The sequence below is a fragment of the Syngnathus acus genome, chromosome 6 (genome assembly GCF_901709675.1).
Source record: "Syngnathus acus chromosome 6, fSynAcu1.2, whole genome shotgun sequence".
NCBI classification, from domain to species: Eukaryota; Metazoa; Chordata; class Actinopteri; order Syngnathiformes; family Syngnathidae; genus Syngnathus; species Syngnathus acus.
In genome coordinates this window covers 15,940,258-15,962,360 of record NC_051092.1, presented here as the reverse complement: position 1 = coordinate 15,962,360, position 22,103 = coordinate 15,940,258, and the positions used below count along the sequence as shown (strand labels likewise).

Genomic DNA, 22,103 nt, shown 5'->3' with positions numbered 1-22,103 from the left:
TTACAAAAAGTAGGAAGCACACAGCAATAAAAAATAAAAACAGTTTCTAAGGTTCAGTATAACGCATGTATGAAAATAACATAGACGGTAGTATTTTGGCTTCAACTAGAATTGCAATTCCTGAAGAAATTGCGTGTGAAGGTGAAGAAGAATGATGTTGAAACAAGTTGAATCGGTTGAAAAATGTAGAAATGAGAAGGGAAAAGGGAATTGGGTGTGAATTTCAAAATAAAAGATGTGAAGTTTTGGTAGTTGTGGAATAGGTAGAAAAATGATGAACAGTTGAAAGTTGGAATGGTTGAAGATCGGTTGAAAAATGTAGAAATGAGAAGGAAAAAGGAATTGGTGTGAATTTCAAAATAAAAGATGTGAAGTTTTTGGTAGTTGTGGATAGGTAGAAAGATAATGAACAGTTGAAAGTTGGAATGGGTTGAATCGGTTGAAAAATGTAGAAATGAGAAGGGAAAAAGGAATTGGGTGTGAATTTCAAAATAAAAGATGTGAAGTTTTTGGGAAGTTGTGGAATAGGTAGAAAAATGATGAACAGTTGAAAGTTGGAATGGGTTGAATCGGTTGAAAATGTAGAAATGAGAAGGGAAAAAGAAATTGGTGTGAATTTCAAAATAAAAGATGTGAAGTTTTTGGTAAGTTGTGGAATAGGTAGAAAGATAATGAACAGTTGAAAGTTGGAATGGGTTGAATAGTTGAAAAATGTAGAAATGAGAAGGGAAAAAGGAATTGGGTGTGAATTTCAAAATAAAAGATGTGAAGTTTTTGGGAAGTTGTGGAATAGGTAGAAAAATGATGAACAGTTGAAAGTTGGAATGGGGTGAATCGGTTGAAAAATGTAGAAATGAGAAGGGAAAAAGGAATTGGGTGTGAATTGCAATAAAAGATGTGAAGTTTTTGGGAAAGTTGTGGAATAGGTAGAAAAATGATGAACAGTTGAAAGTTGGAATGGGTTGAATCGGTTGAAAAATGTAGAAATGAGAAAGGAAAAAGGAATTGGGTGTGAATTTCAAAATAAAAGATGTGAAGTTTTTGTAAGTGGGAAGTTGTGGAATAGGTAGAAAAATGATGAACAGTGAAAGTTGGAAAGGGGTTGAATCGGTTGAAAAATGTAGAAATGAGAAGGGAAAAAGGAATTGGGTGTGAATTTCAAAATAAAAGATGTGAAGTTTTTGGTAAGTGGGAATTTGTGGAATAGGTAGAAAAATGATGAATAGTTGAAAGTTGGAATGGGTTGAATGGGTTGAAAAATGTAGAAATGAGAGGGAAAAAGGAAATATTGGTGAATTGGGTGTGAATTTCAAAATAAAAGATGAAAACGTGAAATTTTGAATTTGGCAAGTTTGGGAATGTCCCCAATGTGATTTGAATGTGTTGAATTATGTGATTTCAAAACTGGAACAACGTAAATGTGAAATGTTGAATCTGCCATTAAAATGAATGGGGAAAAAATTGCCGGAAATTTGGGAATTTTGTGAAAACGGAAAATTTTTGGAAGGAAAAAAATGTAAGCACCCATGTCATGAATATTTGGAATAAGTGAAAAGTGGAACGGAGTGAATCGGTTGAAGTATGTGGAAGTAGTTAATCGACAAAAAAGTGAGCGGAATAAGTAGAATAATAATAATAAAGTACAGGAATAACAATAGTGTGAAGGTTTCACCTTCACACTAATTAGGGTTTCAAGTCTCCTTAACCATGTAGTTATATCATCTAGCAAATATTATTTAATATAGTCTAAAAACAATGCTAGATCAGCAGCCAGTTGGACCCATGTTTTCCTCACAACATTTCCCATTGTGTTTTCCCAAAGGTTCTAAATAATAACTCCACTTCACTCTTACTCAGCACCAGAATGTCACTAAATTCTTGTTTTATACAGCGGAGCTGGGCAAAGATCTTGCGTTCATGGGCGAGATCGTGTAGAATGGACGCAGCTGTGTTGCGTATGGTTTTAAAGGAGCAGCGGTCCTGAAATAAAAGAGCATGGTCGATAATGTGTGCAGAAAGTTAGCATTGCATAGCTCAGCCGTCACTGTTTCATAATTTGCATAAAAATAAAAGCAGCGATCCTCTATGAACAGGCATGTGTGATGTAGCTGACTGAGATCATCGAGAAAACACCCGTCACACATTGCTTTGGCATGTTCTATTAAGGCATCGTACAAAAGGTAGGCCACCATTAGTTTGACGCGTGTGTAATCTTCCACTATCAACCAGGAAAGTGGTTCTACATTCATCATGTATAAATCCTTGGGAATGTCGATTTTCACAGGTGATGATGTCATCGTTTGCATCGGCATGTTATCACCAGAGGGGAGGCGAGGGTCGTCCCCCGCATCTGTGTCGTCCATCAGCGTCGTGAGATCGATGTAGGGCTCCGTATCATCAACCACTATGGCTGATGCCTCGGGAGCGACATCATCGTAGGATAAGCATGGTAAGTCCGCATCTGTATCATCCATCAGCGTCGGAAGATCGATGTAGGTCTCCGAACCATCAACCTCTCTAGCTAATGCCTCAGGATCGATGATGTGGAGGGCTTCAGCATAGGTCAGGCATGGCAAGTCGAAACCTCTTTCAGGATAGCTCACGCACATGTCGTCGAACAGGTGTCTAGCTGGATACGAAGACCATTGGCCATGTTGCTCCACCCCGTTTGCTAGGGGGGTCTCGTCCCCCTCTGAACCAGCAGGTGTCGTTAGCTCTATGGTAGATGGGGGTCCGCAGATGCTCCCGAAACTCTGTCTGGAGCTGTGTGACGGTTGTGGAGATGTGATGAACGCCATGTCGGCCTGATTTGTCTCTGCGGCAGAATTGTCGGGGGAGGACCACACGGCCGCTGGTTGTGGAGATGTGATGAACGCCATGTCGGCCTGATTTGTCTCTGCGGCAGAATTGTCGAGGGAGGACCACATCTCGTCCGCTGGCGGTGATACGGTTCCATACGGTCTGAGGAACTCAAAGATCTTTGATGGCGTTTGCACAGCTCTCTCAGCCGCCATGTCTGCTTGTGGAGATGTGATGAAAGCCGTGTCTACCTTGTTTGTCTCATCGGCAGATTTCTCGGGACTTGACCAGAGTGTTATCGTCTCATTTGGCGTCGTCTGCACCCCCCTTGAGATTTTCCCTCCTGGTCCGTTCATCATAGATGGAAATCCGGGTAAAAGTCTTCTGGCGGATCTTTTTTGAGCCATGTTGTCGATCTCTCTGGACTTCAGGTATGAGGGGCTGAGGGGCCGTGTGCTAGAAGCTGCCTCCTCTTATACAGAGATGTCCTAATGATTACAACCCCCTCCCCTAGATGCTAATAGTTACACCCTCCTCCCCAGTTTCGGTGGTAGTCGTAAAAAAAAGAGTGTGTGTGTGTGTGTGTGTGTGTGTTTTTAGTGAGGCTAGTCTAAAGTCAATTTACGTTTAGCTCCAATGGTGTTTATCCAAACACGGCTATCTACAAAAAGTTTTGTAATACTGTCACCAAATGCCTGCAGTCTTTCAAGCCACTCTGCTAATGGTACGTTGATTATTGTCTGGAAAACCCCACATTCACTATTAAACACTTCTAGCGTCAGATACAGTAGCTCGATTAGCTCGCCATCTTCTGCTCCATCAGTAGTTTGAGGAGAAACTTTAAGTCGTAGAAAACATTTCCCGCTAACCGTAATTCGTGAAACCCAGGTTATGTTCAACTCGCCTTGGATGCCGTATTCATCTAGAAATTCAGTCAAAACCTGGGGTAGGATTTGGCTGATCACACCCCAGTCATTGGAATTCAACAAACCATACGTGCTGGTTGGGTCAGAATCGTTGTTTGGTCCAGATGTTTCTCGGTTTTTCATGAAGAAAAAAAGCTCCCCGATTTCATAAAAAAATCTAAATCCCCAGAGTGTCTCCGTTGTCAGGTCCCAGTTCTGCTCAAGTTTTTCTGTAGGAGGCTGCTGCATACGTTTTAGGTACAAATGTTTTTTTTTAGGAGCGTCCAACAAACCGCCTAAACGGCTAAATGAATACTAATAGGTGTTTCGGCTATCATGATTTAAGCTTCAAGTTTACAGTTTAACACCGCTGCTTTAGCTTAGCTTTATAAGCTCGTCGCTCAATGCACCCCACCTTAAATATACCAGCAGTAGGTCCACCCCTTTCCTTAAAACCACACCTTTGTCACGTGTTTTACTCAGGACATGTTAGACTACTTTCCTAAAACTATCTAAACAAAATGTAGCATACAAAATTTACTGAAATATAAGGCTTTCAGAGGCCTTCGACTGTCTTCCCCCTCTTGCCCTTGACCTCTCCTAAAAAAAAAACCCAGACATGCCTGTTGGCGCAGAGTCGTTGTCTTTGTGAAACTCAAATCTTTGGAGACTAATCTTGTTTTTCTTGTCCTGAGCGCTTCTAAAAACCAACATCTGTGCGAATGCTTCAACACTGATTGTAATTGTAATCTGCAGTTTCAGAGTCGTTGTTTTGTGAATGCTTCTTCAGAAATCTGTATATACTAATCTTGTTTTTCCTGTCCTGACCGCTTCTAGAAAAAAACACCTGTGCTAATGCTTCAGCTCTGATTACAATTATAATCATCAGACATTTTGTCTTGATCTTTCTCTCTAAAAACTACACTTGAATATGTTTCAACATAACACCTTTATTGCAATTCTAATCTCTCTCTCTCTCTCTCTCTCTCTATATTTTACGTAGGGTCAACTCTGACTGTAATTGTAATCTTCAGACATGTTCCAACATGTTTCAACACTGATTGTAATTGTAATCTTCAAACATGCCCCAACATAGCACCTTTGACTGTAATTCTGATCTTCAGTCTCTCAAAAAAAAAAAAAAAAAAAAAAAAAAAAAAAAACTGGACACCCCCCCTCACCAAAGCACCTTACAGAGCCCCCTAGCGTTATCTTGGTGACATTGCACCCCCTACGTCATTTGCAAAAAAAAAAAAAAAAAACTGGACACACCCCCTCACCAAAGCACCTTACAGAGCCCCCTAGCGTTATCTTGGTGACATTGCACCCCCCTACGTCATTTGCAAAAAAAAAAAAAAAAACACCTGGACACGCCCCCCTCACCAAAGCACCTTACAGCGCCCCCTAGCGTTATCTTGGTGACATTGCACTCCCTACGTCATTTGCAAAAAAAAAAAAAAAAAAAAAAAAAAAAAAAAAAAACACCTGGACACGCCCCCCCACCAAAACACCTTACAACACCCCCCTGGTGTTATCTTGGTGACATTGCACCCTCTACGTCATTTGCAAAAAAAAAAAAAAAAAAAAAAAAAAAAACCACATCTGTCGATATGGAGATGGTTAAAGGCAAGTCATGCTACTATTTATACTAGTATAATAATAATAATAATAATAATAATAATAATAATAATACACTAAGATTATCATATAAAACATGATGTAATGTGAATGTAATATCATGCAGATATAACTATTTGCTGACATAGATGACAAACAATTCTTGACGCTCTCCAACTTTTTGTGCACTCTCTGATCAGAGCTCATGTGCTGGCGTGTCTTCCCAAATAACCCCACCTTAAATATACCAGCAGTAGGCCCACCCCTCACCCCTTAAAAACACACCTGTACATGCCCCCCCCTCACCGTAACACCAAGATAGCGCCCCCTAGCGGTATCATGGTGACACTGCACCCACCCTACAACATTTACAAAACAATAGACATACACCTGCATCTTTACATAACAACGAAGACACCTGCATCTTTACATAACAACGAAGACACCTGCAACATTTACATAACAACGAAAACACCTGCAACGCCCCCTAGCGGTATCATGGGGGTAGTGCATCCACCTGCCTAATTTGCATAACAATAGACATCAAAGTTAAGCGCATTGTTTAACTCTCTCGGGTTTATTGAAACAAACTCAAAAAGACTCTGCAAACTGACATAACTCACTAACAAAACCTAACAACAAGACTGACCAAAAAGACGTGAAACAAAAAGACATCATGACATTAACAGAACAATAACTAGACTGACTGAACAGGACGTGAGACAAGAAAACAACAGGACCTGACGACCACAACACAATGATCCGACGGTGAGCGAGGGGCAGACAGGACTTAAATACAAAACACGAAACACGAGGCAGGTGACCGCGGTTACATTGATTGAGGTGACACAGGAAGGGAGGGGCGACGCGAACAGAAACTATGGCAACCTAGACACTTAGCAAAACTGGGGACGAGACATGACAGGTAACACACAAAAAGAAATTTCTCAAAGAGCAAGCTGTTCACAAAGTGCAGTTTCAAAGCACATCCACAAAAAGGCTATTGGAAGGGGGAAATGTGGCAGGAAACGCTGCACAACCAAGAGAGATGTCCGCAGCCTTGTGAAGAAGAGTCACTTCCAGAATTTGGGGGAGCTTCAAAGACAGTGGACTGAAACTGGAGTCCAGGTATCAAAAGCCACTGTTCACAGACGTGTCCGGGAAATGGGCTACAATAGCCATATTCCCATGGTCAAGCCACTTCTGAACTCAAGACAACGGAAGAAGCGTCTGACTTGGGCTATGGAAAAGAAGCACTGGACAGTTGCAGAGTGGTCCAAAGTCCTCTTTTCAGACGAAAGCAAGTTTTGTATTTCATTTGGAAGTCAAGGCGCCAGAGTCTGGAGAAAGGTTGGAGAGGAGCAAAATCCAAGTTGCTTGAAATCCAGTGTGAAGTTCCCACAGTCAGCGATAGTTTGGGGAGCCATTTCAGCTGCTGGTGTTGGTCCACTGTGTTTCATCAAGTCCAGAGTAAATGCCGATTTTAGAGCACTACATGCTTCCGTCTGCTGAAAAGCTCTATGGAGATGATGATTTCATTTTACAGCATGATCTGGCACCTGCCCACAGTGCCAAAACCACCAGTAAATAGTGTACTGACCATGGCATTACTGTCCTCGATTGGCCTGCCAATTCCCCTGACCTGAACCCCATTAGAGAATTTGTGGGTATTGTGAAGAAGAAGCTGAAAGACACCAGACCCAACAATGCAAATGAGCTAAAGGCCGCTATTGAAGCATCCTGGGGATCCATAACACCTCAGCAATGCCACAGGCTGATCGCCTCCATGCCACGCCGCATTGGTTGCAGTAATCCATACAAAAGGACCCCCAACCAAGTACTGAGTGCAATAATGGACTTTTTCTTAGACTTAGACTTAGACAAACTTTATTGTCATTTTGTCAACACTGGGTGTACACAAAACGAAATTACGTTGCATACGGCTTTCAACAATGTAGTGATATTGCGGCTGGTTAAAAAGTGACATTCTATATAAAAATATGAAATAAGATAAGTATAAAGTACAAAGTGCAGCAGTGATAAAGTATGTAAACAGTGCAGGAGACAAAAAACGTATTTACAAGTGTGCAGAGGAATGCTAAGTTTGAATGTTCAACAGTCTGACGACAGCAGGGAAAAAACTATTGCAGAACCCGGTGGACCTGCAGCGGATGCTGCGAAACCTCTTCCCAGAGGGCAGCAGGGAGAACAGTCCATGGTGGGGGTGTGATGGGTCACTGATAATATTACGGGCTCGGGACACGCAGCGCTGGGATGACAAGTCCTGAATGGAGGGAAGAGGAGCCCCGATGATCCTCTCTGCTGTCCTCACCACTCTCCTCAGGTTCTTCCAATCGGAGGCGCTGCAACCTCCACACCACACCGAGAGACAGCATTTTCAAATGTTTGATTTTGTTTTGCTGTTTTAAATCTTTTTTTTTACGTGGTCTGAGGAAATATTCAAATTTTTTGAGATAGGATTTTTTAGTTTTCTTAAGCTATAAGCAATGTTCCCTCTAATTTTTCATGTATCTGGGCATACACACAAGCTCCCTGAGCAAACTGAAGACTAGTGTGAGCAACATCAGATATGCACGCTTTATTTTTAAATAAGTAATTTGGTCCACTTTCAAAAAGACAAAAATCTGAAAAATGGGATGTGTAGATGTTATACAGTATGTGAGAGTCCTGCTTTGGCCATGGGAAGAGTCCTGCTTTGGCCATAGGAAGAGTCCTGCTTTGGCCATGGCAAGAGTCCTGCTTTGGCCTGGCTGAGGGTCCTGTTCTGGAAGATATGAGACATATACACCTTTCAGACATAACATTTTGCTCACATTAAAACATTCACATTTTGCACAATGACTTGTGCTGTAGCTTGTGATACAGTGCAAATTCCTGTAACACTTTGTCTGTAAAATATCTAATTACAGTTTTTCTTGGCATTTCTACTACCCATGATCTAATAGTAACAACATTTAATGATTAATATCCATCAAGACAAAATCTTAATAACCGTCACTAGAATATGCACAAATCTGACTTAAATTTGACCTCATTTTTCACGTCTGTCCTTCTCACTTCTCCAATGGTTGTACACTTTGTCCAGGTTGATGGTTTCGTCTGCTTCTTGCTTTGACTTTATGCACATCAGCTGGTCCAAATGTGTCACTTAAAGACGATTTCTGGATTTTGTTTTGATATGATTCATTAAACTAAATCCTCTTTCACAGTCGGCACTGGAAGCTTGAAATATAGCACAAATATCCACAAGCTGTGAGATCTCCTTTAGCTCCTCACATCTAAGTCTTTCTCACTTGAAAAAGAAAATATCTCACCCAATTTCACCGCTTTTTCTTCAATTTGCACATACTCCGACAGCCATTCCATCTTAAAAGAACTGCATTTCTTTTTTTACTGTGGCTTGGTGAGTGGATGTATCGCTGCCTGTTCGTTTCGCCATGATGCGGAGTTTGTATTAGCATCAATTAACCTGCTAGCTAACGTGCACGGCGCATATAGGCAGGGCCCAGACGCAAGCACCGTCAATGCCATGATTGACTTCGTACCGTAAGTGAACCGTATCGTATCATTGGCTGGACACCTGTCACTCACTGAGTGAGAAACAAAAAAAACAATATTATTGGGCGAATTAATTAGATTAGGTCTAATATTAATATAATATTATAATTGATATAATATATTATAATAATATATTATAATCTAATATTAATTGATACGTTATGTTGATGTTGTTTATGCGCTGGATAGATTTTCTTGTGCGCTGAGAATGTGCGGGCAGTGCGCGATTGCGCACGCGCGCAGCTTAGAGGGAACATTGGCTGTAAGTCATAATCAGCAATATTAAAATAATAAAAGGCTTGCAATATTTCAGTTGATTTGTAATGAGTCCAGAATATATGACATTTTCGTTTTTTTAATTGCATTACAGAAAATAAAGAACTTTATCACAATATTCTAATTTTCTGAGACAGTCCTGTAGATGTCCAAAATCAAATGAAGAGCTGCACGAAGACACCCTCAGTCACAGTGCCGGCTCTACGCAGGGGCAAGAGGGGGCAACGCCCCCTCAAACAGATGTCCTGCCCCCTCGAATCAAACTTTTAGAAGTGAAAAATCCGCTGATAGAAACACACGTTAATCAGCCCCCTCTCTTCTCTCATGTCGGTGCAGTGTGTGTCCTCACACAGCCTGCTGTCAGGACTCCGCGCCCCTCCGTAAACATCCAATCACTGTGAGTATGCAAATGAGGCAAGACGCAGCCAGAGAGTGTCAAGTTATAGTCAGCGCGGTAGGAGTTGGAAGAAGCAGTAAAAACTCCACCAAACTCGTCGTAATGACCCGTGATATAACTAATGATTAACGACAACTCAAATAATAGTTAATATAACATTCATATTATATGTTTCCCCCCCTGAGAGATTGCCACTTTATTGTGGTCAGGGGGTTTGCGTGCCTCAGTGACCCTAAGAGCAATACCAGCAGAAGCTTTAATCTTCAGGTGGGACACCCAAGCTGGACAGGTCTTAGTGTAGAGGCCTGACAGAGTGCAATCCACTTCTCCAGGTTGAGATCTGGACACACAGCTAACAACTGCCGTGAAGAAAACACTAACAGTGTTAAAAATGTGTAAAAAAAGAACATGCCCCCTTCACATTTCTGACTGCCCCCTCTTATGTGCATTCCTCGAACCGGCCCTGCTCAGTCATCATGGCAGTGCCTGCGGAGAGATGGCTCACCTCAGATCTCATCCCGGTTCGTTGATGCTCCAAAGCCGAGGAGGAGGGGGCATGAGAGACAGTACAAACTGCAGTCAAAATGGCCAGCGTAGTTTAATTAGAAGCAAGAGCATATAAATAACGGCTTTAATCATGTCTTGAATGCTTCTATTGGGATATCAGCTCTGATATCTATGGGTAGGCATTCCAGAGCTCTGGAGCCCAAATAGAGGATGCTCTTACTTCACTGGTTCTTCTATATCAAACAAATTATTTTAGGTGTATTTACCTGACATGTTTCGGCGGGTTCTTCCGCCTTCATCAAGAGGATGCTCTTGATAGACCACACCGAGTCTAAAGTGAGCTTGAACTTTTATTGTTCTTGACAGAGGGGAAAATCGTCACAGCACCATGTGTCTCTCCTTTATATGTAGTGTTGTCCTTTTTTTTCCCCTCAAAGGAGATTCTTGCTCTCCAGTTCATTTGGCCAACTGTACAGCTATTGTTTTTGTTTTATTTTGTATTTTTACAAAAAGCTCAACACTGCTCTCTGCTCTAATGTCCAATATGCCGTCTTGTAACAGTCTAAAACTCTAAATGAATGTTACCAATCAAACACCAGCTCAGTGGACTAGTGGTAGAGTCTCCGCCCTGAGACCGGAAGGTTGTGGGTCCAAACCCTGGCCGGGTCATACCAAAGACTATAAAAATGGGACCCATTGCCTCACTGCTTGGCACTCAGCATTAAGGGTTGGAATTGGGGGGTTAGATCACCAAATGATTCCCGAGCGCGGCACCGCTGCTGCTCATTGCTCCCCTCTCCCCCAGGGGATGGATCAAAATCACACGAGGATGGGTTAAATGCAGAGGACAAATTTCACCACACCCAGATGTGTGTGTGACGATCATTGGAACTTTAACTTTATCAGAAGAAATGTACAATTCCAGGTGTTACAACATTCCTCTGCAAAATAAAAGTTGTCCTCGTTTGCATAAATCTACAGTAGTTGTAGCATACAATAGCATAAATCACACTCTAATTGCAATCTTGACATTAACACACAGTGGAAATAACTTTGATGTAATAGTTTTTTTCTTTGTAGTATCCTGTAGGAACAAGATTAGGATAAGCCCTGTGCAAACCAGACAGCTGTGAAGGTAGCCAAGGTACACTTACATTGCCCGTAGACGAGTGTCATCCATAGAGAGATAGATACTTTATTGATCCCAGGGGGGAATTTCAAGTTTCCAGATGCAGAGAGGGTATACAAACCGATACAGATGACATGAGTGCAAATTTAATAGGCTCCGAGAAAACTCACAATAGCGCCGTGACAAGTCATCAAAGCAAAAGAGAATACGCTGGAACAAAGGAAAAAACTAAGTACAGGCCTGCTGGTGAGAGGCCTAAATAATCCATCCATCCATTTTCTATACCGCTTGAGTTAAACTCAGAGCCCCCCAATACCCAGAAGAACACTCCTAAACACAAAAAATCCTCCACAGGGTCCACGAACCAGCGTAAAGACAGTTCAGCGGGCAAATCGCAGACAACGGTGCTACGCTTACTCTTCTTCCTTCTAGGAAGCGATACCGGACTCTTCGGGTCAAGACGAGTAGGCTGAGAAAAAGCTTTTTCCCCTCTGCTGTCATCGCCCTGAACTTCGCAGCACAACACCCCTGTCATCCCCCTGAACTCTTATCATTCTGAACCCTGCAGCACAATAACCCCACCACAACAACACCTGTATTGCCTGCATATACTGTCCATATCTGCATATAATTCTATATAATCTATATATTTGTTCATCACTCTTACTCCACTTGTACGTATCTGGTTATACTGACACTATATATATTTATAACTCTATATTTATAATTAGCATTCTAGTACCGCCTGCAAATATTTGTTCTACTGCACCTTATTGTAAATACTTAGCCAGTCATATCCGCACTCGTCCCTCTTGTATATTATCCCGCATAGTATAACTCACCTCATATTTACCTTCAAGATTCAAGATTCAAGATTCAAGAGTTTTTATTCGCCATGTTTGAGCGTGCCAAACAAGGAATTTGACTTCGGTAAAACACACCCTCTGTTCAACATATAGGTGACTAACAACACTCAGGACATGTGAATAATGGCAAAAACAGTGTAGACAAATTCAAAAGGTGTGAAGAGCAGGATGTTATTGCACAGGAATGCCTCTGAGACTCTATGAGTGGTGTGAGTTCATCAGAGCAACAGCCTGGGGGAAGAAGCTGTCTCGGTGTCTGCTGGTTTTGGCGTACCGAGCCTATAACGCCGTCCGGAGGGGAGTAGTTCAAACAGACTGCAACCTGGGTGAGAAGGGTCTGTAGAGATGTTCCTTGCACGTTTCCTGGTCCTGGACAGGTACAAGTCTTGGATAGAAGGGAGGTTGATTCCAATGATCTTTTCTGCAGTCCTGATTGTCCGTTGCAGTCTGTGCTTGTCTTGTTTGGAGGCTGATCCAAACCAGACAGTGATGGAGGTGCAGAGGACAGACTGGATGATGGCAGTGTAGAAGGTCTTCAGAAGCTCTCGCGGCAGGTTGAACTTCTTGAGCTGTCTCAGGAAGTACAGCCTCTGCTGGGCCTTCTTCCGGACAGAGTCTATGTGGCCGGTCCATTTCAGGTCCCGAGAGATTGTGGTTCCCAGGAACTTGAAGGTGTCTGTGGAGAGAATAGTATTACTGCGGATAGTGAGGGGTAAAAGTGGTGAAGGGTCTCGCCTGAAATCCACTGTCATCTCCACGGTCTTGAGCGGGTTCAGCTCCAGATGGTTTTGGTTGCACCAGTGGACCAGCCGCTCCACCTCCTGTCTGTACGCAGTCTCATCACCGTCCTGGATCAGTCCGATGAGAGTGGTGTCGTCTGCATACTTCAGGAGCTTCACAGGAGAGTCATCTGAGGAGAAATCATTGGTGTAGAGAGAGAAGAGCAGTGGGGAGAGGGACGCACCCCTGAGGGGCTCCAGTATTGGTGGTCCGGGTGTCAGATGTGATGCCCCCCAGCCTCACACGCTGTCTCCTGTTGGTCAGGAAGCTGGTGATCCACTGACAGGTGGGGGCAGGCACCGCAAGCTGGATGAGCTTCTGTTGGAGGATGTCAGGAGCGATGGTGTTGAACGCCGAGCTGAAGTCCACGAACAGGATCCTGGCGTACGTTCCTGGAGTGTCCAGTGGTGCAGGATGTAGTGCAGTCCCATGTTGACCGCATCATCCACTGACCTGTTTGCCCGGTAGGCAAACTGGAGGGGGTCAAGCAGGGGGCCCGTGACCTCCTTCAGGTGGTTCAGCACTAACCTCTCGAAAGATTTCATGACCAAGAGGTCAGTGCGACGGGTCTATAGTCATTCAAACCTGTGATGGCGGGCTTCTTGGCCACTGGAACGATGGTGGAGCTCTTGAAGCACGAGGGCACCTCACACAGCTCCAGAGAACGGTTTGAAGATCCGTGCAAAGGTGGGCGCCAGCTGTTCAGCGCAGACTTTCAAGCAGGAAGGTGACACGCCGTCTGGGCCCGGTGCCTTCCTGGTCTTTTGTCTCCGGAACATCTGGCGCACTTCCTCCTCGCGGACCTGAGTGCGGGCGCGGCCTCTGCAAGAGAGAGAGTGGGTGACAACGATGATAGAGGTGTGGACAGAGCAGTTGTGGGGAGAGGTGAGTATGTAGATTGTGCTGCAGGAAGTCCCGTTGTGTGGGAGGACCGATCAAACCTGCAGTAGAACTTATTCAGCTGGTTAGCAAGCCTTGGGCTCTCCACAGGACGGGGGGTTCGTTTCTTGTAGCCCGTGATGCTCTGCAGACCTTTCCACACTGTTGAGGGATCAGGATTGGCAGAGAGGTGTCTCTTCAGGTTCTCCCCGTAACACCTCTTGGCTTTCCTGACCTCTCGGTTCAGTGTGTTTCTGGTCTGCCTGAACAGGTCGCGGTCGCCGCTCCTGAAGGCCTCCTCCTTGACTTTGCGCAACCTCCTGAGGTTCGGTGTAAACCAAGGTTTGTCGTTGTTGTACGTGCAGAAGGTCTTAGTCTGCACACACAGATCCTCACAAAAACTGATGTATGATGTGACAGTGTCAGTGAGTTCATGCAAGTCTGAAGTTGCAGCTTCGAAAGCTCCCCAATCGGTGCAGTCAAAGCAGGCTTGGAGGTCCTGCCTTGACTCCACTGTCCACTTCCTCACAGTCCTCACCACAGGCTTAGACGTTTTTAGTTTCTGCCTGTAGGCCGGGATCAGATGAACTAGACAGTGGTCCGAGAGTCCTAAAGCTGCACCTTATTGCTGTACCTACTGCTCAGTATTCTTTTTACTCTGCACTTTACTGGTTTTTAAACTTCTGGTTGGATGTCAAAGTTCTTTTCGCTGTACTGTACTTGTTCTGTACATTGACAATAAATTTGAATCTAATCTAATCTAAACGGTGCAAGCCGATGGACCGTAATTATGATTCGTCAAAACCTCACAAAACAGTCAAACGTGCGTGCAGTGTCCTGGCCACTCAGGCTGGGCAGATGCAGATGGTGTGCGTCGTCATCACGGGGCAGGCACGGTGAAGGTTGGCCACATCCAGGGCCTGGCGAGCACACGGGAGCAGACCTCTCACAGGGGTTGGTGCTGCGAGGCCAAGGCACGGGAGCTGGGACAGGAGGGATGAGCTGTCCAGAGTACTGGTCATGTAAATGCAAGACAGGTCCAAAAGCACACCATTTTATGACTCCTCACATATTATTTTATAAGGACACCAGAAAGGAGAAAGCATGAAGTGACATGGCTGTGGCTGCACCTCTCAGGGATGTACCGGTGAGTTTTTATTTGCCTACCAATAAAATCTTGTTTATTTAAATGAATGTGAAAAGTACAGTTTCTTAAATAGAGAACATAAATGGTTCTGCATGATCTTGTGATTTCCCAGGTGCAGATTTCCGGAGACAAAGAGCTCACACACCACACAGTCCGTAAGGATGACACTCTGTATTTGTACCGCAGCCTGTGAGCTCAGCACTAACAAAGCATATTTATCAAACGCTTTAAGTCAGAAAACTAAAAGGCAGCTAACAATGCACTTCCTGGTGTTGCTCTTATTTGAAACATGCACACTACCTCTGGTGCACAATTTATTGGATTGCCGCTAAATTTTGAATGCACTGAGGCTTTTCAAGCATACTTTCTTGCCAATATAAACAACAGTTGTGACCATGTTATGCCTCTTTAATTGTGTACAGATAGGGTTTAAACTATAGTGGTGTTGTTTCTTGCCGTATTTTAATTTATTACTACATTTAGTCAGGCACGTGCACTCATAGGAGGCACCAGGGGCGGTAAAGGGCTCAACATGGTTTCCTCAGCTGTCACCATAAGTTGTTAAAAAATGAATAATATAATAAAACATAATATAATAGCTGTCCTGTGGTCTATGCTTTTAATGCAATTTTGGTGTGTTTCCTATACATTTGGATCATTTTCATAGTCAAAATAGCTGTATTTCTTGTTCAAATAACAACGGGAGACAAGAATCATGGAGGCTAAGGCAGTGACAGGTTGTGCCTCTCAGGGCGTGTGTGTGAGAGTGTGCACCACTCACACACTGTACTGAGCGCGTGCAAACGGCGCGTGCTTGCAGTCAGCGGGAAAATACGAGCCTTGAGGCAGCCAGTACCTTTGCCTAGAAGATGGGGCGATAGTGAGCCTGCGGCTAATAGTTCACGACACGAGTAAATGCGAGAGTAAATTAAGAAGAAAAAAAAGAAAAGAAAAACAACCAACAACATTCGGTGCTAACACGTTGCTATTTGGCTTTATTTTCCCTGAAAATGGAGGATATAATCTCGAAAATAAGAAAATTTTCAAAACTTGACTTTCAGTCAAAGCAAGAAATCATAAGTAAGGGAAGACCAACGCCAGATTAATTCAAACTACGGGCCTCCCGGGACGGACTACAACACGTTCGCTTCAAAAGGATTGGTACTCTAAAAAAGACTGGCTTTGTGGTTGTGCTGCCAAAAATCGACTTTATTGCTTTCCCTGTCATCGAGATCTTCGTCCAGAAGGACAGGAGAATGGACTTCATTTACAAGTAAAGGTAAGAATACTGCAGTGGTGTGTTTAAATGTACAGTGGTGTGTTTAAAATGTTATTAAATTTAATCAAGAATGGGATAACAACCATGTATGCATGTAAATCTGACTTGTGAGTCAGTGCCTTAGCGTCATACAGTACGTTTGTAAATCTGACCCTGAGTCAGTGCCTCACCAACCCCAACCGCACGTCACTGCATTTAGTATTTGTCCCTAATGGTCTAGTGGTTAGGATGCGGAGCTTTTACCACCCGCGGCCTGCGTTCGATTCCCGGTCAGGGAACCAAATGCACATGTCAGTGTCTCCCGTGTGACGGTCCCAAGCCCGGGTAAATGCAGACGGTTGCATCAGGAAGGGCATCCGGCGTAAAAACTGCCAAACACTTCTCATGTGGATCATCTGGACAAAAACGGGTGTTTTGCTGTGGCGACACCTTCGGGGAAAAGCATTTAGTATTTGTTTTGACTTAGGGACACCCTCGGTATCAAAGCTAGTGCAGTCATTGTAATTAACCTGTATAAAACCTGCCTAGAGTAACAGTCAAAGCAGTTTATATAGCAGTCTAGCTCAAATCGCCAGGATGTCCATCTTACCATTCCAACCCTGGTTGTACCAAACCTGCTAATTTTTGTGTGTTGGTGTGCTGTTAAACGCAAAGTGCACACATAAGTTTCTTTTTTTTTTACTATAAAAGTGTGTTCTCTCACTTTGTGTGTTCCTGTATCCATTCATACATAAGAGTTGTAACATGTTTCCTACAAAATATCCCTTTTCATTTTTGGAAATAATGAAGAACATGTTCATTAAATTGGTCAGTCAACTCTTGTATGTGGTAATCAATCCACCCCATGTCTATTTTTATCTTAATATTTGAGGACGTAATTGTACAGTATTATTTTACTCTTTAATACATTTCCCAAATGTATAAAACACATTTATTTATTTATTTATTTATTTATTCATTTAACCATCCTAGCTGCCTGTGAGAGATTATACTGTCATCTTGAAGATGAATCGTTGAAGTTTACTAAACTATTTGTTATAAACTAAAACTATTTGTTGACTGAAATTGAAAACAGAACGTATACATTGCGTAATTTACAGTGAATGTGTGCGTGCGCGCGCGTTTGTGTGTGCGTGTCTCTGGTCTAAAGCCTCTTGTGTGTTATTTTGCATAGATATCGCCCTTTCTTCCGGATCTTTTTAAAAATGTCCTGGTTTACGCATATAGTATTGCAAGTTGACTTCACTTCCTTGTACAGTCAGATAGAGGAACTAACAGCTTTGTGAATTCTGTTGTCAACGCTCTACAGCCCAGGGGTTCATTTTACATTGTTGAAGGCATGATTAAATAATAAAAAGTAGTTAGTTATTGTGTGGCGTTAAATTAAGGACCCGTTCAACGTGCAAGGTAAGAATACATCTCGAAATGCCTGTTTTTGCGAGCGTCGGAATAAATGTACAATCAGCAAGAGGAAGTGTTTTTTTCACCGGCGAGACAATTTATGAAGTTTAGAGCGAGGACTTTAAAGTGATTCACATGGAGGTCCGTTCGAAGAGCGGATGCGGTGGTAATTTGCACTTGATTTAACTCGGCAATGCTATAAGTGCAGGCACTACATGTCGAGAAAAGGACAAGAATTAGGATTTAATTTCATTTCGAAGCGTTTTGGATTAGGGTTAGGCTTGACGTTGCGCAATCTCTCCCTGTAACGTCATTGGTCGAACAAAGTAATCATGTATAATTAAGTTATCATTTGCATTTCCTGCGTTAGCGATGCTAGTTATGTAAGGCGGCTGGCTTTGTTTTGTCGACAATAAGCCTCGCCTTTGCAGAAATGTGAATGCCATGCTATCAGACTAAATAGTATGAATAGATGCGCACGCCGTTCTTGTTAGAATATCTGTGCTCATATAATTTCATATTATTATATTATTATTATATATTATATTTTATGCCAAAGGCCACTTCGACCATCCCTCTGGCTCCACCAGTGCCTTTGAACGCTAATACAATTCCATTATGTTTGCTCCGTAATTGGTATTTTCATACCATTTGGTAATTTGGTTTCATTCTCATTGGAATACATACAAGGCCCTATGTAAACCTGTTAATCTGTTTAGGACATTTGCAAACACCTTTTACTGGGGGGAAATAATGAGCCCCATTTCCCCCTATTTTCTGACATGTCACGGACAAGCAGTAACTAAATCATAATTTTGTTTGTGCATTTTCTGCATTATATTTGAAGCAGTGTCATATTCTTGGAAAAACAAAGTCAGAAATTTTCCGTTTTCTGTTTTTTTAATTTTTGTTAAATGAATTATAATTTAAAATAAGTTGAAAAAAATACAACGGGTTAATCAATTACTGAAGCAAATTTTTAATATCTTACGCCGCAGCCATGTGATCTGTATTTTTGGGGCATTCAGGATGTCCGGTGGCACCATGCTTCCTCTCACGGAACAGTGTTGGTACTGTGTCAGATATGGTATATTGTTTTGGGCAGGGCCGGACTGCAGTGAGTTGAATTTTCAGCCCTGGTTTCATGGCCCAGACTAGCCCACTTTAGTTCCCAGTATTTTAAGAAGATATACAATCTGGACCAGTGTTCCCTCTAAACTGCGCAGCTGCGCAATTGCGCACTGGTCGCGCAGTCTCTGCGCAAAAGAAACTTGATGCTGCGCACAAAATAAAATTCAGCATAAACTGATTAATATCAAATTTTAGACGTAATCTAATATAATTAAGTAGATGAATGATTTTCTTTCTGTGCCTTTTTGTAGTGTAAATCAGTAATTGACAGGTGTGCAGCCAATGATATGATATGGTTCACTTATGCTACACAGCCAATCATAGGATTGACAGTGCCTGAACGTTTGTCCTGCTCATCCGTGCAGCGCAGGTTACCTAATTAACGACAGTGCGGTGGCGTCAAGCGATGCAAATGCTAAATTAGCTAATCATGGCGAAACAAATGAGCAGCGACAAATCCATTTGCCAAGTCAAAATAAACAAGAGATGCAGCAGTTCTTTTAAGATTGAATGGCTGTTGGAGTGTGTGCAAGTACAAGAGGAAACGGTGAAACTGGGTGAGATTTTCTATTTTTCGAATGAGAAAGGTCTCCTGCAAAACATGCAATAAAGCCAAAGTGGCGGGCAAGTTTACAGAGGGAAAAATATGGAAGGGATGGAAGTAGGACTACCTCAAGCGTCCCATTCAGCAGAAATGTCATTTGAAACCTGTTGGAATTCTACAAAGACTGAAGATGGGACAGGGGCAATGTTCCCTCTAATTTTTCATGTATCTGGGCATACACACAAGCTCCCTGAGCAAACTGAGGACTACTGTGAGCAACATCAGATATGCACGCTTTATTTTTAAATAAGTAATTTGGTCCACTTAAAAAAAGACAAAAATCTGAAAAATGGGATGTGTAGATGTTATACAGTATGTGAGAGTCCTGCTTTGGCCATGGGAAGAGTCCTGCTTTGGCCATAGGAAGAGTCCTGCTTTGGCCATGGCAAGAGTCCTGCTTTGGCCATGGGAAGAGTCCTGCTTTGGCCATGGGAAGAGTCCTGCTTTGGCCTGGCTGAGGGTCCTGTTCTGGAAGATATGAGACATATACACCTTTCAGACATAACATTTTGCTCACATTAAAACATTCACATTTTGCACAATGACTTGTGCTGTAGCTTGTGATACAGTGCAAATTCCTGTAACACTTTGTCTGTAAAATATCTAATTACACAGTTTTTCTTGGCATTTCTACGACCCATAAATGATCTAATAGTAACAACATTTAATGATTAATATCCATCAAGACAAAATCTTAATAACCGTCACTAGAATATGCACAAATCTGACTTAAATTTGACCTTATTTCTCACGTCTGTCCTTCTCACTTCTCCAATGGTTGTACACTTTGTCCAGGTTGATGGCTTCGTCTGCTTCTTGCTTTGACTTTATGCGCATCAGCTGGTCCAAATGTGTCACTTCAAGACGATTTCTGGATTTTGTTTTGATATGATTCATTAAACTAAATCCTCTTTCACAGTCGGCACTGGAAGCTTGAAATGTAGCACAAATATCCACAAGCTGTGAGATCTCCTTTAGCTCCTCACATCTAAGTACCGTAATTTTCGGACTATAAGTCGCACCGGAGTATAAGTCGCACCAGCCATAAAATGCCCAAAAAAGTGAAAAAAAAACAGATATAAGTCGCTCCGGAGTATAAGTCGCATTTTGGGGGGCAATTTATTCGACAAAATCCAACACCAAGAACAGTCATGAACGAGCAACAACAGGCTAAACGATAGCTATGCTAACGTGACATAAACACAAACTAAGAGCTTAGAACGGCCCTGACGTAAAATTCAGAGTTATTCAAAAAACTATTACATAAATAACACGTTAATAAAACCATCTGCGTCACTCCAATTCATTAAATCCATCAATCGTCCTTTGTCAACAATGCGTGCGCGCCGCTGACGGCTCTTGCACTTCAAAATATTCCACAGGCCCATATAACGATATATAAATTATATATCAAATAACTATTATATAAGCAATAATGTTATCAAACAATCTGTGCACTCTAAATCATTAAATCCATCTATCAAATTCCTCGTCCTTTGTCAACATCGCCGCGCGTGCGCCCTGACGTCAGCCTCGTCGTTATTCCACAAATCTACTATATAACTATATTGTAGCGTTAACAAAGTTCAAGGAAAGACGTGGATTTGGTAAATGGCTCTTTATTTAACAAAACAAACTTACAGGCGTGTGGCGGCGTGGACTTCCAGCCACGGAAGTGAAACAGAGCTCCATAGAATAAGACCGGGCGTGCGTAAAAGCCATGACCGAGGCCCATCCACCGTCGGTTGAGCGCCGGCCCTCGACTTCCATCCACGGAGCTGAAAGACAGCTCGGTAGAGTAGGACCGGGCGTGCGTAAAAGCATTGTCCGAGCCCCATCCACCGTCCCTGGACAGCCACCCGGCCGAGCGCCGGCGCCCGACTTCAATCCACGAAAGTGAAAGAAAGCTGGACGAGTCGATCTTTGTCCTTTATGTAAACAACCGTCGCGCTGCTGACGCGCGACCGCGACGTCGCGTCGCGCTGCTGACGTCAGCAGCGCGACGTCGCGCGTCACTCGTCCAGCTTACTTTCACTTTCGTGGATTGAAGTCGGGCGCCGGCGCTCGGCCGGGTGGCTGTCCAGGGAAATTTGAATTTTTATAAGTCGCCCCCCCCACCCAAACTATGAAAAAAAACGCGACTTATAGTCCGAAAATTACGGTAGACCTTTCTCACTTGAAAAAGAAAAAATCTCACCCGATTTCACCGCTTTTTCTTCAATTTGCACATACTCCGACAGCCATTCCATCTTAAAAGAACTGCATTTCTTTTTTACTGTGGCTTGGTGAGTGGATGTATCGCTGCCTGTTCGTTTCGCCATGATGCGGGGTTTGTATTAGCATCAATTAACCTGCTAGCTAACCTGCACGGCGCATATAGGCAGGGCCCAGACGCAAGCACCGTCAATGCCATGATTGGCTTCGTACCGCAAATGAACCGTATCGTATCATTGGCTGGACACCTGTCACTCACTGAGTGAGAAACAAAAAAAACTATTATTGGGCGAATTAATTAGATTAGGTCTAATATTAATATAATATTATAATTGATATAATATATTATAATAATATATTATAATCTAATATTAATTAATACGTTATTTTGATGTTGTTTATGCGCTGGATAGATTTTCTTGTGCCCTGAGAATGTGCGGGCAGTGCGCGATTGCGCACGCGCGCAGTTTAGAGGGAACATTGGACAGGGGATTGGTACATTATTGCGGGAGAGCGCAAAAGACCGCCAGAAAAGGAATGACGTGTCACACAAAACAAAATCCGACCACGAGCGAGTTAAAGCTTTCATTGAC

The 22,103-nt window shown here is 42.8% G+C and overlaps 2 protein-coding genes across 5 annotated transcripts in view; one reads left to right on the top strand and one right to left on the bottom strand.

Annotated features, from left to right (window-relative positions):
• adat1 (adenosine deaminase tRNA specific 1) overlaps nt 1-22,103 on the bottom strand; it is a 525,603-nt gene that overhangs the window by 411,186 nt on the left and 92,314 nt on the right. The gene's annotated exons all lie outside the window — the stretch shown is intronic.
• LOC119123981 (1-phosphatidylinositol 4,5-bisphosphate phosphodiesterase gamma-2-like) overlaps nt 17,281-22,103 on the top strand; it is a 168,650-nt gene continuing 163,827 nt past the window's right edge. For 2 of the 4 annotated variants that reach the window (XR_005098154.1, XM_037253490.1), the window contains exon 1: nt 17,281-17,567. The gene's annotated coding sequence lies outside the window, so the exon portion shown is untranslated. The remainder of the gene's footprint in view (nt 17,568-22,103) is intronic. The other 2 variants (XM_037253489.1, XM_037253488.1) reach the window with 1 other exon arrangement.